Raw genomic sequence first — 15395 nt, 5'->3', positions numbered from 1 at the left:
TATCTGCCAACTGTTTCCATAATCTCCTCCTATTATCAAGTTGGTTTTACGCCTAAATCGTTGTCATCCAATATAGCCAAGTTCCATTAAAATCACAGACACTACAATGCTCAAGTGATGTATCGAGTCAAAACAAAAGGTCACCGACAAGATTCTTTTCTCCACAACACAACCAGGTTTTTCGCAAGGTTCCTACACTTAGCAATCAAGTGTAAGGTTCCCTTCTTCCGACTATCCATGGCATTCCCACCTTCGAGCACGTCTATCACCTGCAAGCTTTTCACATTCTCACAAAATCTCTCCGGGTTACGGTGTTTACACTCATAGTATCAAGGCATGCATATTACTTTTAACTTTGAATAAATTCTCAAATCACTACACACAAGGATCACACACACTTTATGAGGTCTTCGGGTTGTAACGTGGCTTAGGTTTGGTGGGTTAACAAGGAATGGGATAACGATTGGTTTTAAGTGCTCGGCATCACATAGGTTTCACTTCTTCACTCATTTTGATCTGTATCTTAAGAATGGGGTTTAAACCTTCTTTAGCTAAAAATGGACAAGGGTACATGCATTATTCTTTTTCTCTTCTCTTTTTTTTTTCTTTTTGTTTTCATAAGATCTATATTCAAAATTTTTTCTTTTCTTGTACTCTTTTCTTGTTCCACTCTTCAATGGTTTACAACCCCACACTTAGATCTTTTTATGTCTTTCGAGTGATCTATTATGAATGCCGAGCAATGATACAAACAATGAGAAGGCAAGTGGTGGAAAAATAACACGATGAACAAAAATAAAAATTACGGCTCAAAGGGGGTTAACAATGGATAACATGCAAACGGGATGGTTAAAAAGGCTCGGGGTTAAAACAAAAAACTTGCCTCAGTGTGCGCTTTCATAGTGTGCTTGTGTTATGAGAAAATACGCAAAATCAAAGTGAATAGTGCCATACCTGAACTTGACTCTCATATGGATGTTATGCATTTGGCTCTGATGTCTCACCGGGTCGGTTAGGCTTGCATGCTTCAACGTACTCTAAGTGTTTTGCCATTTCCTTTCATCAAAAGTTCACCATACTCTTTCTTGGTTCAGTGTGCTTCCTTGCGTCCTACCTTCTTTTCTTTGTTGTGTCAACTTCTGTGGTGCCTGTAGAGATTAAGTGTGAGTTGTGTTGTTCAACCACTATCTAGTCATTCGCCCCCTTCCGACTTGTATCCAACCAGGTAACACAATGGCAGCACTGCAAACTTGAAATAAACATAAAAACAGAAGACAAAAGAAAAAAAAAAAAAAAATTTCAAATTAAACAAACTAAACTATGAATTCAAAAAGAAACAGAAAGCAAAGCAAAATAAATCCTCCCCCACACTTGAACTAAACATTGTCTCAATGTTTTAATTCTAGTGTGACGGAGATTACCAATCTCACTGATAAGGCGGTGGAGGAGGAGGATCCTGAGGAAATTGCAACATGAGGCGCCGCATCATCTCCTGGACATCATCCATCACAGCTCCTTGCCTGAACAACTCAACACCCTGTCGTGTTTGCTCGGTGCGGAGAGCGCCTACCGGTCCAAACTCTACCACCTACAAAGGAAACGAAATAAAACAAAGAAAATGAAAGTTAACGGAAACAAACGTGGGTTGCCTCCCACGGAGCGCTGCGTTTAACGTCGCATGGCTCGACGGTCCATTACCCTTTATTATGGAGGGTATTTCCTTTTCCAAACTTTGTTGCTTGTTACTTTCTCACCCAAGAACTCATGAAGATGATAAGCATAGACCACTTTTCTCTTCAACTCACTTCCCGCATTCTTCTTGACTTCCTTAGCCTTCTTGGGATTTTTGATAGCTCCCTGAGTTGTTTCCACCCGAGAGGTTATGCTTGAGACTTTTTCTTGGAGCTGTTCAGGCCTTTTGTCTTTTTTTTCACTTTCCGCCATATCCACAAAAGTTTGATCATTTACACCTGTCCTATGTTTCTTAACTCCTAACATCTTCAAGGTTACTTCTTCATCAAATGATTTTAGCGTTAGTGTCCCTTTTTCAATGTCAAAGTTGCAGCGGCCTGTCAACAAAAAGGGTCTCCCAAGAAGGATAGGTGTTTCTTCGTCTTCCGGAATGTCCATGATGTGGAAGTCAACAGGGAATACAAATTTGTCAACCTCCACTAGTACATCTTCAGCTACCCCATAAGATTTCTTGGTGGTGTGATCAGCGAACCTTAACTTTTTCTTACTTTCCTTAACCTCTCCCAATTCAAGCTTTTTGAAAATAGATAGTGGCATTAAACTCACACTGGAACCAGAATCAATGAGTGCCTTTTTGAACATTCGATTCTTGATAGTGCATGGTATCGCCACAGCTCCAGGGTCTTTCCTCTTGGTTGGGATCTTCCTTACTGACGAGACTAAACCGCACTTCTCAGTTGCAATCTTTTGTTCTCCTTCCACTGATCTCTTCTTTGTCATTACCTCCTTCAGAAATTTCTTATACAATGGCATGTGCTCAAGTGCTTCGAAGAAGGGTAAATTCACCTCTAGCTTTTTGAACAATTCAGTAAATTTCTCAAAGTCTTTGTCTTTTGAATCCTTCTTTGTCACTCTGGAAGGGAAAGGTAGTTTGATCGCCGGTTCAGCCTTTTTCTTATTTTTTTCTTCAGGTGGTTTAACTGGTGGTATCACCACTTCTGGCTCTCTTGGGTTCTCTCTTATTTCCAAATCTACATCTATCACCATAGGGTCATCTATCTCTTCTTTTTCTTTTTCCGATTCTAACACCTTTTTACTTCTTGTTGAAACAGCATTGATCTTCTCCAGATTTTTCTGATCTTTCACAGTTTCGCTCGGAAAGTTTCCTTGTGGCTGTAAAGTGAGATGTTGTGCTATTTGACCCATTTGAACTTCAAGATTTTTAATTGAAGCCGTGGTGTTCCTGAGGTTGGCTCTTGTCTCTTCCTGAAACTGAGAGTTTTGGGTTGCCACTTTTTCAAGAGCGATCTCCCAATCTTCTTTCTTTGGTACCTGTTGTTGAAATTGTTGAGGATGATGTTGGAATTGTTGTTGCGGACGATATTGTTGTCCCTGTGGTTGGTATTGTTGAGTCTGAGGCTGATATGGTTGTTGTCCTTGAACCTGCTTCTGGACGTTTCCTTGCTGGTCTTTCCATGAGAAATTCGGATGATTTTTCCACCCCGGATTATATGTGTTGGCATAAGGATTGTTTTGCCTCAACATATGAATTTGCTCAACCTGTTCTTGAGTTGCTACACAATGCATAGCAAAGTGCGGTCCACCACATATTTCACAAAGAACCGCTTTAACTGGTTCTACCTGTGCTACTGTCTGAGTTCCAATATTCATCTTTTTTAACCTTCTCTCTACCTCTGCAGCAATCTGATCCTCCATCTTAACAACCTGCTCTGGCAATTTCAAATCAATTTTACCCTCCGGTTGGTTCATGGTTCGATCATACAACTCAAGATGCTCGTTAGCAGCAATTGCCTCTATGATCCTTTTCATAACTGTGGCTGTAGCAAAATTTGTTGAACCACCAGCAGCGGTATCAATAAGCTGCTTTGTCTTGAGTCGCAACCCATTCACAAAATTCTGCATTTGCTCGGTAGCGTCCATGTTATGAGTAGGACATGCAGTCAAACACCTTTTGAACCTCTTGTATGCATCCCCCAATGATTCCCCCTCTTTTTGTTTGAAATTGACAATGTCATATCTTTTTCGGATAAACACCGACGCAGGAAAATATTCATTGAGGAATGCCGTTTCCATCTCTTGCCATGTCGTGATACTTGCAGCCGGAAGTGAGTAAAACCACTCCTCTGCGTCATCAGTAAGTGTAAACGGGAACATAACAAGTCTCTTAGCCTCCTCTGAATGACCTTCGATCTTCAATGAAGTTGTCGTAGTGAGAAATCTCTGAAGATGCTTATTTGCATCCTCGTTAATTCTCCCGGAGAACGGCTTGCTCTCTAACTGGCGAATGGTGGATGGATGCAATTGAAAATGTGCCACATTCACAGGTTGATTAACAATAGTCATCCGGTTGGGGTGAGCATTTGCCCCTCCATAGTCCCCTAACAATCTTTCTGCAGGGGGTTGATTTCCAGCCATGTTAACTGGTTCCTGAACTATCTCCCTGTCAAAGTCCGAGTCGCTGTGCTTCGAGTGCACAGACACTTCGTCGTCGCTTTCCTGATGTGGAACACTAAGACTTGCACTTGGTGCTGCCAGTCTTTCAAGTCTTGCCTTGCGGCGTCTCTCGTGCAGAGCTCTTTCTGGTTCTGTGTCAAAAGAAAATTTAGCTGAGGTCTGACCTCGCATAAACAGTTAGACAACAGTTAGAACAGATACAAGACTGCAACGAAATTAAAATAACAGATAAAAATAAAATTTTGGTCGCAGAGCAACAAAATTTCAATTGACTTAGAGTTCGGCTTATAGTTTGGCAGTCCCCGGCAACGGCGCCAAAAACTTGATCGGGAAATTATAGCAAGTGTACTATTTCCTCGATGTAGTAGTAAAGAAGGGTAAATACCCAGTATCGAACTCGCGGACTGCGTGTAAACTACAAGTTTCACAATGATTCAATTGAACAAAAATATCATGGGGGTTGTTTTGGTTTGTTTGATTAATTAGAATTACTAGAAATAAATAAAACACTAAATAAAAGATAGCTTGGTGCAAATATGAGCAGATATGCTAAGGTAGATGTATGAATCCTATGTAACTCCTTGAAACCACCGTGTTCATGAGATGATTTAATTATAACTGTGTATCAATTCTATAAATAGTTCTCCCTAATTCCTTAGTGAAGAACCCCTTAACACTAATTAGACAATCTCAATTCCTCAATAACTGAATTTAGTATTAGGTCTTTTATGCATTAGAGTCTAGAATGAATGATCACTAAAGTGCAATCCTTATTCCTAAGCGATTTGCCGGAAGTGTTTTGATTCACAAGCATTAGGGAGGTTTGTCACGCCAAACCCTAACCATAGAACGATAAGATACTTTCCAATATAATAAAGCATTAAGAACAATGAATCAAAAACTCAATTTATAATTAAACATCAAATTCATCAACAACGGTTGTGACAATTCATCACATAAAAAGATTCAGGGACATCACCCCTAGCATAGTGTTGTTTAGCTACTCATAATGATAAAGAAAACAACAAGAGTAATTGAAGTCATTACAAGAAATTAGTGGTTGATATGATCTCCAATCGCCAGTGCTCTTGAAGATCTTCTTCCAAAACCCTTGACTCTTCTTTCTCTGTAATTCTCTCTGCTCGATGATCCAAGATGCCTCTCTTCTATTCCTGTTAGGTTTTAGTAGTGTTGCTTCACTCACTCCGTATCCGGAATGACCGAAATACCCTTAATGAGGCCCAAGGTTTCCAAAATATCAAAATTAGAACATCTGCCCGCGCTCAACAACACGGGCCGTGTGCAGGAACACGGGTGCCCGTGTTGTCCATCTGGCCCTCACCTCAAAATTCACTTTCTGGGCACTTTTCCACACGGGCCGTGTGCAGGAACACGGGTGCCCGTGTAAAACCTCTGTTTTGCTCTCCAGAATCCACTTTCCAGGCAGCTTTTGACACGGCCGTGTGGGTGCACACGGGTGCCCGTGTTGGCCTCTTCTTTAGCTCTTTCAGCTCCTTTTTCTCGCCTCGGAGTGCCATCTTTCTCGGGATTAACCTGGCCAACAACATACTAACAACCAACGCATAAAATGGCATTTTTATGAAGCTTAAACACACTAATAATGTAAAAGCTCAAACAACCGAAAAACTAAGGAACTTATATAAAAACTTAAAACAATGCCACTTTGTATTACCAAGATTACAACTTTTGATCGGAAAAAGGTGTGGAAACTTACTAGAAATGGTGACCGATCAGGCCCAAAAAACCCATTTTTAAATGGGCTCTAATTTTACTACCCAGGCTCGGCCCTGTCTGGGCTGCGGGCTACCCAGCCCTAAATGGGCTTCGGCCCTAAACGGGCCCATTTCTATAAAAAATTAAAATTTTTTCCTTATTTTTGTAAGTAACCATATAATTGCATGCAAGAAAACATTATATATATATATATATATATATATATATATATATATATATATATATATATATATATATATATATAATTTTATATCCAAAATTATAATTTTTAAATAATCCATATAAGTTAATAATTAAAATGTAAAACAACACATTAACTTAATTTAAACTATCCAAAATACATCACAAATTATATAATGTAGCACAAATAATTAAATAACTTGTTCCAACAAATTTTAAGTTATAAATATTCATGACAATTATAATTTTATGATAATTATAACAAGAAAAAGTTATAAATTTTTATAATAATTATAATTAGGAAAGGATAAATTTTAATTATATTAAAAATATTTAATTTTTTCGGGCCGGTGGGCTACCCATGGCCCATACGGGCCGGCCCATATTTTTTAGGACTTTTTAGGGCCGGACTAAAAAAGGTCCGGATATAAATGGGCTCAAAAAATGAGGCTCAGACCCTAAAATATTTCGGGCCAAATGGGCCGGCCCATAGGCTTCGGCCATTTTGACAGCTCTAGGTCTAAGAGACGGGAGCTTATCTATCTTACCTTCCCCATTTGTTGAACCCCCTCACATTCCAAACTAGAATCATGGGAGATTCTCTTGAAACACTATGGCTCTTAATGTATTATTGAAGATCCTCATAAAAAAAATACTATGTAATTGACAGCTAAAAATAAACACAAATCAAAAAATAATTACGAATTCATATGACTTCATTTTCATATATTATATTTTAAAATAGGAAAATGTTAACCAATAGTTAAGACTTTAAAATAGTAAATTTATCTCGGTAATCTGCGTATTTAATGTCTTAAAAATTAACATATTAAATTTTTTATAAATTCTTTTTTTTTTTGAAATGCTTAACCTGGGGGCACTGATTAACAAGACTCTTTAAAATAATATGGATTGGCTTGTGCCCTAACATAAGTGTTAACAAATTTAAAAATAAAAAATGTGAAAAATCTTTTTCAAATAAAAAATATGTGGATTAAAAAACAAAGTCTAAGCTTTTATTAATAAAATCAATTAAGGTATAATCTTCAAAACAAAATTTCTATATTAAATTCTTTGTATATTTACGACCCAAATTAGCATTGTCCCTGGTATATTATAGTCCAAATTTTGATGTTAAATGTGTCTATTGTCTATCCACATTAGTGCCTATTATATAGCTTGAACATTGAACTAGATAAAATCCATCCATGTTTTCAAACCTATGAGACAGAAGAATTTTAAATATTCATTGTTGACTTTTGGTAATTGATTCAGCAAAAACCTTTTCAAGAGTTTTTGAAGCTCAAGACAAGACAGTTTAACCATATCAAAATGAAAAAAAAAATTATTTTATTATATTTTAATATTTTAATTGTTATAAATATCTTATAAGTTCTTATTTACCCAGTATTTTAAACAGTGTGGTAAAACAATTTAGAAATAATAATTTTTAATGGTAAAAGAAAATTGGTTAATAAAATATAAAAAGTTGATTAATAAAGTGAGGAAATTAATAAATAAATACTAAAATATTAAAAATAATTTAATAATAAAATAAAATTGATTAATGAAATGTAAAATGTTGGTTAATGAAATGATTAGGTTAGTTAATAAATATTGATATATTAAAAATAATTTTTAATTTTAATAATACAATATAAATATTGATTAATGAAATTGATTAATAAATATGGTTTGTAAAATTTAAAATGTTAGTGATAAGATTGAATTAGTTAATCATATAATTTTATTTTGCATCCGTACTCCTTTAATCTAAAAAACTTAAAATAAATTTAAAAAATATTTAATCAAATAATTGTCATTGGCTTTGGCTAATATACATAAGAATTTACCTATGCACCATGCATAAGCCTACATAAGCCACATGATTATGTTTTTAATCCAGTATTGAGTATTGAGTATTGAGTGGTGAATATTGAATAGTGAGTAATAACAATTGATGTCTAAAATTTGATTCAAAAATACATAATGATCTATGCATGCTAACAGCACTCATTGTCATTATACTACTCATATCAAACTGAGTGCAATATGGTGAATGAAACTACTTAAAGGTTTTTCAGAAAATGACTTGCCAAATAATAGAGATATTTTTAAGAACCAACTTTTTTGATAATGAGAGTTGTTTAGTCTTGGAAAGTGATTTGTCTACATCAATCTCTTGGAGAAGTAATAGAACGATAAATTGGGACTTCTTGCCTTGTCCCATCTTTTTTTGAAAAAATTGTTCAATATGTCTTGGTTTAAACAAAATATGCCCTACTCTTTAGTATCCTAAGCCAACTATTGGACCAGGGTGTCCTTAGCAGTTGACTCTCATCAATGGATGATCCAACTTTTTTTTTCTTCGTTTTTTTATATTTAATTATTTTGATTAATATAATAATAAAAAATATTTTAATAATAAAATTCTTAATTTAATTATGTTTAAGAAATAAAAAATTATTATCTTTTTTTAAAGAATAATTATTCTAATTATTTAATTTTAAAATAATTAATCAAATTAAATGAATTTTATAGATAAAAAAATAGTAATGATAATAATGGTGAAATTTATATTTACAGATGAAATACAGATTAAGGATTAAAATGACTGTCTGTTCCACATTTGATATGTTTTTTATACGTTTCCTTTTGCCTAATTCTTTAGGTTGGGGTTTTGGAGAAGATGGAGTAGAGGTGGAAGATAGATGTTGGCTTTGATGTGATGTGTTGCCCAATATATCAATACCATATAAATCATCAATGCAAAAGGTTTGTTGAATTGATAAGTAGGTCGTCCGTGAGGTCAAATTCATTTTACGAAGGTGTTGGTCGTGTTAAGGTGTTTGGTCTAGTTTGTTTAATTGAAGGGAAATAAAAGTTTTGCAAGGTATAATGTTGGAGTGTATAATGTTGGAGTGTGAGAGAATGAAGTGTTAAAGTTTTGTTGTTGGGGTTGAGGATTTGAGTAGTCGAATTTAGGTTAAGGAATTGGAATGTATTGAAGGGGTGGCCGAAGTGAGGTTTGTTATTGTGATTATTGGTAGTAGTAGTTTGTTTGAGTAATTGGGGTGTAAGGAGTTTGTTGTTGAAACATAATGGTATAGAATGTGTCTTGAAGCATGGATTAGGTGTGATGATATGTTTGTTGTATGTTGGTCTGTGTTGGCATTTGCAGAATTTATTTGTAACAAGAGCGTTGTGATTGGGTTGGTTGGAGGTATGTGTCTGGATATGGATTGGTTGAAGAAGAAGGTTGTGATGGAAATTATGATGGGTAATTCTGGGGAATTTTTTTAAAGCATGGGTAGGACATGTGGTTGTGTTGAATAAAGTCATGTTGACGCGGTGAAGGTTGAGAAAAACACAAGAAATGGGGGTTTGAATTGAGCTTTCAAAAACTTTTTTTCTAGAGAAACTATTCACCAAATCAAATGAGATAAACAAGATGAGAAAGAGAAAAGACTTTTTTATTTATTTATGCAAGTTCGTTTTAGAAAGGGCTAATCTTGTCCACCTACTAAGGTGATTTTGCCTTAGAAAATGACTTAATCCACTAATCTTGAAAGATTACAACCAACCTCTAAGAGTCTAGAAAGACATCTTAGCCCTCTCAAGTATTCAGACTAACAACCTAGTCACTTGAGAAAAACAAATCTCAACAAATTATAATAGAAAGTGTTTACAACAAATGCTTCTAAATAAGCAGAATGAAACAAATTATAAGAAAAAAAGATAATACAAATTCTGAGCAGCAGCTCTTGTGTTTCTAGAGATTTTCTTAGAATAGATTTCTCACAATGGAATTTTTAGAAAAATATAATCTCTCTAATTTCTTTCACTTGCTTTCACGTTGAAGTTGTAGTTGATGAAATAATATTTGAGCAACAGCTTCAGTAATTTGAACAAATAACAGTGAATTAACAGTTTTTCTTCAATGGTGAGTGTCACTATATATAGTCCTAAAAATTAGACCATTGAGAAAATCAAGACGTCGCTTTCCTTGCCAGCCGACATGAAGGCTCAAATATGATCGTTGGATATAGAGAGCATACAAAAATTGGGGTCGTACATACGTCCTTGCAGTAGTGGAGAAGATAGTGTACTATTGTACCGTTAAGCTTATAGCGCAAGTTTATGATCTTCCCTTCTAAGAGATATACTTTTGATCTGAGGTAGTGAGAGTATGGAAGAGATCAAGTAATGTGAACATCCCAAGAGAATTTGATTCTTTAGTGTCAGAATATAGTCTTCAGAGTTGAATGCGACAGCTTATCTGAACGACACATCTTGAGCTTCAAAATATTGACTTCTAATACGGAAGAGTAGTTTATTTTAGAAACACTTGATAATCCTTTTTTAATGAACATTCAACATTCTTCAGAACTGTTGATGTTACTTCAAAAATAGATAAATAGTTCTTCTGAGGTGTGTCAGCGTTGATTATAATGATCTTTCAGATAGTAATCCATAGTTAATCAAAATAATGAATCTGCACACTCAAGAAACTATTAGAGTACAAAATTGTTTCATATAAAATATATGTATTGTTATCATCAAAACTATTGATTGAGTTCAGAACCAAATCTTGTTCCAACACGCAGGTTATTTAAAAATTATATGGCGGCAACATATCTAAATGAAATTGGTATAAACCAAGCCATATATTCTTGGCTTGGCTTATGCTCACCATCTAGCAAGTTGCCCTTCAAGATCAAATGTCTTCTTCTCTTTCACTCATTCTGATCCTTCTTGTTTAAATCGCGAAAATTTTGATTTCATGACTTGATCATGGTCATCTCGTGGTAATCTTTAAGACATATTGGAAAAGATAGAAATATCCTCCATCTTCACATGTTTACTGCATTAGACACATTAACAAAACTTCATGTGTGAGATTAAAGTCAAGGAACTTCACAAAAAATTGTTAACATGGGTAACAATCTATATTTACACTTACCACTAATAGTTATACCATTTTCTTTATCTACTTATCTTTGTTAATTTTTCCAGTATAAGATATGTGTTGATCGACCGACATTTAATTACTATTGTGACAAAATACGAAGAACAAACATAGAGGCTTTAAAGTGGATAGACAATATTACACGGGAAAAATGGGTAAGAGCGTATGACGGAGGATAATGAAGGGGACGCATGGCAACCAACCTTGTCGGAGCAATGAAGTCAACGCTTAAGACCCCCTGTAAAATTCCTATCACTTATATGGTCCAATCAACATACTCCTTTTCATACTTATAGATGAAGGTTAATTGGTTTGATTAGTAGCATCATTGAGTTGGGTCTTCTCACTGATTTTTGGATAAGAACCTCGTATTTGGTGGTCTCTCATCTTCAATATGCAAATGATACTCTTGTCTTAGCACATTCATCTATTGAGACCTTTGGACTATAAAGACTATTTTTAGGAGTTTTGAGCAACCTTTTAGTCTTTAGGTGAATTTTTCTAAGAGTAGCCTGATATGGGTTAATAAGGACACTGTCTTTTTGGATTCTGCTAGTGAATTTCTTCATTGTAGAATTGAGACCCTTCCTTTTAAATACTCGAGGTTTTATGTTAAGGGGTGTTTCGATCTGAGAAGTTACCGGGATCCCCTTGTTAATTTTTTATCTAAGAGACTTAATTCTTGAAAACACATGTATGTTAGCTTTGGGGTGGGTGGTTCTACTTAATTTTGTGCTAAATGTTATCCCTATTTTCTTCCATTTTTTCGGAAAAATTCCTGTAAAGGTTTGGATGAAAATAGTTCATATTAAAATAAGGTTTTGTGGAAAATCTCTTGGATTAGTTGGGTCAATATGTGTAAGCATAAGAGTAAAGGTAGCTTAGGGGTAAAAGATCTCCTTCTGTTCAACTTAGTTATCCTAGCTAAATGGAGACGACGTCTTATTTCGAATGCCTCTGATCCTTTTTACCTATTACGGTGCCTCTAATGTCTCTTATTTAAGGGATAGTAGAGATTCGGATTTTCACAATTCCTCTTCCTGGTGGAAAGGAGTTTCTCTTATTGGATATAAGCAATAAGATCCTTTTGACTAGTTTGTGGTTCATATTACTAAGAAGGTTGAATTATGGTTTCATGCGTCTTTTTAGACTGACCCTTGGGTTGGGAATTCACCTTTTAAGGATAGGTTTCCTAGATTATTTATGATCATTTATTATCCTAAGGGGGGTGTGGGAAAGATAGGTATGTGGATGGATGAGACCCTCGCTTGGAACTTCAGGTGGAAGAGGTCTTTCTTTGTTCATGAGGAACCTGTTGTTACTGAATACCTCTCGATTATTGGAAGGCGTATATTTTTCCTTGGATAGAGATACATGGATTTGGAAACTTACAGGGGATGGTACTTTCTTGGTGACCTCTGGGTATCATTCTCTTTTGACTTCTTATAATTTTTCAAGTTAACTCTCCTCCACTTGCAAACGGTTTTTTCCCTACATTTGAGGCAGTTAGGAACCTTCTAAGGTGATTGTTTTCTATTGGAAGCTCTTTCTTGATAGGTTCTTTTTTATAGAGAATTTATGCAAGAGAAAGGTGATTGTGGATACTGGTCTTACTTTGTATCCTTTTTGTGGTGTTTTTGTCAAGTCGACTTTTTACTTGTTTATCACTTATGACATAGTTAGCAATGTATAGTATATAATTCTTTAGATGGTTGGGATGACATACACTTCTTCTAAAAGATCATAGTCTTCTCTTTAAAATTTGACAGACAGTTCTTCTAAGAGATCATAGTATTCTCTTTGAGAGATTTCTTTCTTTATGTTGCATGGAGGAGTCTAGTGGAAGTTATTTTTTTTTAATCTGGCATGATGTGGTTTGGACTATTTGGAGAACCATAAATGAGACTTTTTTTCTGGTTCTTCAATAAACATGAAATATATGGAGAAGAGTAGTATTTTGTTTGCTTGAAAATGAGTTTTTGGTAAAATAATGGAGACTTCTTGCATCTTCATAAAATGACTTCAAAATCTATGGTGGTCTTTCATTCGGTGTTGGTGGTCCGGCCGTCTTGAGCTATCCTTGTAGCTTTTTCTTCTTATTTTTGTATCTATTTGTGTTTGTTTTTTCTGTTGTTGATTTTGGTACATATTGTACCAATTGTTTGTGTATCTGAATTTTATTTGAGTTATTTACCTTTTATGATTAATATTTTATTTTACTTAAATAAAGCATCCACACAAGCAAAGAAGCTTAAAGGTGACATGGTAAAAAAATGATCAATCTCTCAATTTTAGCATGAATGATAAAGAAGGTTTACTGTTTAATAAGCTGAAACTACAAAATAAACATATATGTGATTCGGACACAAGCACATGTAAGACCCTGTTCTAGAAAAATCTCCTAAGAGCATAAATATCGCTCTCTTTTTGTCGTTCCTTCAATTTTTCCTAAGACATGGGGTCATAAAACAATGGGTATTCAACACACTATATTGTTCCCTTATTTAAAACACATCCAAACAAAACCACGCTCTCTTTATGTTAAATGACTCTTTTATTTTTATTTTTTTTTAAACTACTACTATAAATTAAAGCCAACAGTAATAAAATAGACCAACTTCAACGGTAACAAATTTAAATCACTGCAACAGTTATAATTTTTAAATAGGTATGTTAATTATTAATATAAATATCTAACTCTCAATATATTCAATTTCTCATTCACATCTAGTCTAAATTTAACCAATTTATTTTATCTCATTTTAGATTTTTGTCAACATATATTTCATTTGACAATGAATCCCAATCAACATAAAACTTGGTCCAATTTTATACAAAATGATGGAAGTCCTCCTAGTATCCCAAATCAACAAAACAATCCATATTTTGGAAATCTACCTCTTATTCCAAATTCACACCATAATCCAAAATTTCAAAACTCTCTTTTTATCCCAAATCCACAAAATAATCCATCCATTGGAAATTACTCCTATCATACATCACCATATTCATATCAATATCAACAATTTTCATCTCAACCAACTAACCCCAATATGCCTCATGTTATTCAAATAGGTAGTAGTGATGTGCAATCAAATGATCAAGAACATGAAACACCACAATTGTGCAATCAAGTTAGCTTGGAAAATACTACCCTTGGTGAAGAAGTTGCATCTGCACCGGTTGTGAATACGCCTAAACAAAGATTCCAACCAAAAGAAGATGAAATTCTCATTCAATCATGGCTCAACGTTTCAAAGGATTCAATTGTTGGGGTTGATAAAAAAGGAGATAGTTTCTGGAAGAGAATTGGTGAAGCATTTAACAAGCATTGTGACATGAATTACAAAGAGAGGAAATCGATGGAACTAAAAGGTAAATGGCACAAAATTAATCCATCTGTTCAAAAGTTTGTTGGATGCTACAAACAAGCATTATCTACACAGAAAATTGGGAGCTCCGAGTACAATATCATGCAAGCTGCATATAGAATTTATTTTCAAGATGAAGGTGAAAAGTTTACATTTGAGACTGCTTTGAGATTGTTGAAAGATGAACCTAAATGGCTCACAGGTTCATCAGAAGCTTCTGCAAAAAGAACAAAGAATTCAGCATCTGGAGCATATTCTTCGTCTTCTAACCCACCGACACCAACGAGCAACAAATACAATCTATTATCACCTACTCTATTACATCGTCCAATCAGTCAAAAGGAAGCCAAAAGGAAGGAGAAAGAAAATATGGTGGAAATGTCTACTCCTAATGTTAAATATGATGAATTTCAAAGATGAATTCAAAAAGAAAACTGATTTGATGTCAGTGTTTGCACAAGACTATGCACGTATTGAGAGTGAAAAACACGAGATTGAAAGAAAAAAGGTTGAAGCAAAGATTAATAAGGATGAGATGAAAGAGGAAAGATTGAAGATCTAAGATCTACAAATTCTCTCAAAGGATACATCAAATATGAATTTAAGACAACTACAAGCTCATGATTTATTGTGCAATGTGATCTGTTAGAACAAGATTTGTTCTGATCAATATTCTTAGTTTTGATGATAACAAGGATATGAATTTTGTGTGAGATAATGTGGTACTCTAATACATTGCAATTTCCCTTTCAGGAAATATATAAAGAGTATGCACAAATCAGCGCTCAGAAGCTTTGACTCAGAAGGTTCAGCATGCAACATCAGAACATGGTCTGGCAATACATCAGAAGATGGTCAAAGCAGAATCAGAACATGGGTCTATGGAAGCATCAGAAGAACTTGAGATCAGAAGCAGAAGCACTGAAGTTCTCATGGTATCTCGCTCAGAAGCA

General features: G+C 34.8%; 1 pseudogene; it reads left to right on the top strand.

Annotated features, from left to right (window-relative positions):
• The first annotated feature begins 13866 nt into the window (after window positions 1-13866).
• LOC131598133 (glutathione S-transferase T3-like) lies at window positions 13867-15091 on the top strand (annotated as a pseudogene).
• Window positions 15092-15395: the final 304 nt, after the last annotated feature.

Source organism: Vicia villosa, linkage group LG4, assembly GCF_029867415.1.
Source record: "Vicia villosa cultivar HV-30 ecotype Madison, WI linkage group LG4, Vvil1.0, whole genome shotgun sequence".
In the NCBI taxonomy this organism is placed as follows: domain Eukaryota; kingdom Viridiplantae; phylum Streptophyta; class Magnoliopsida; order Fabales; family Fabaceae; genus Vicia; species Vicia villosa.
This window is presented reverse-complemented; position numbering and strand designations above follow the sequence as displayed.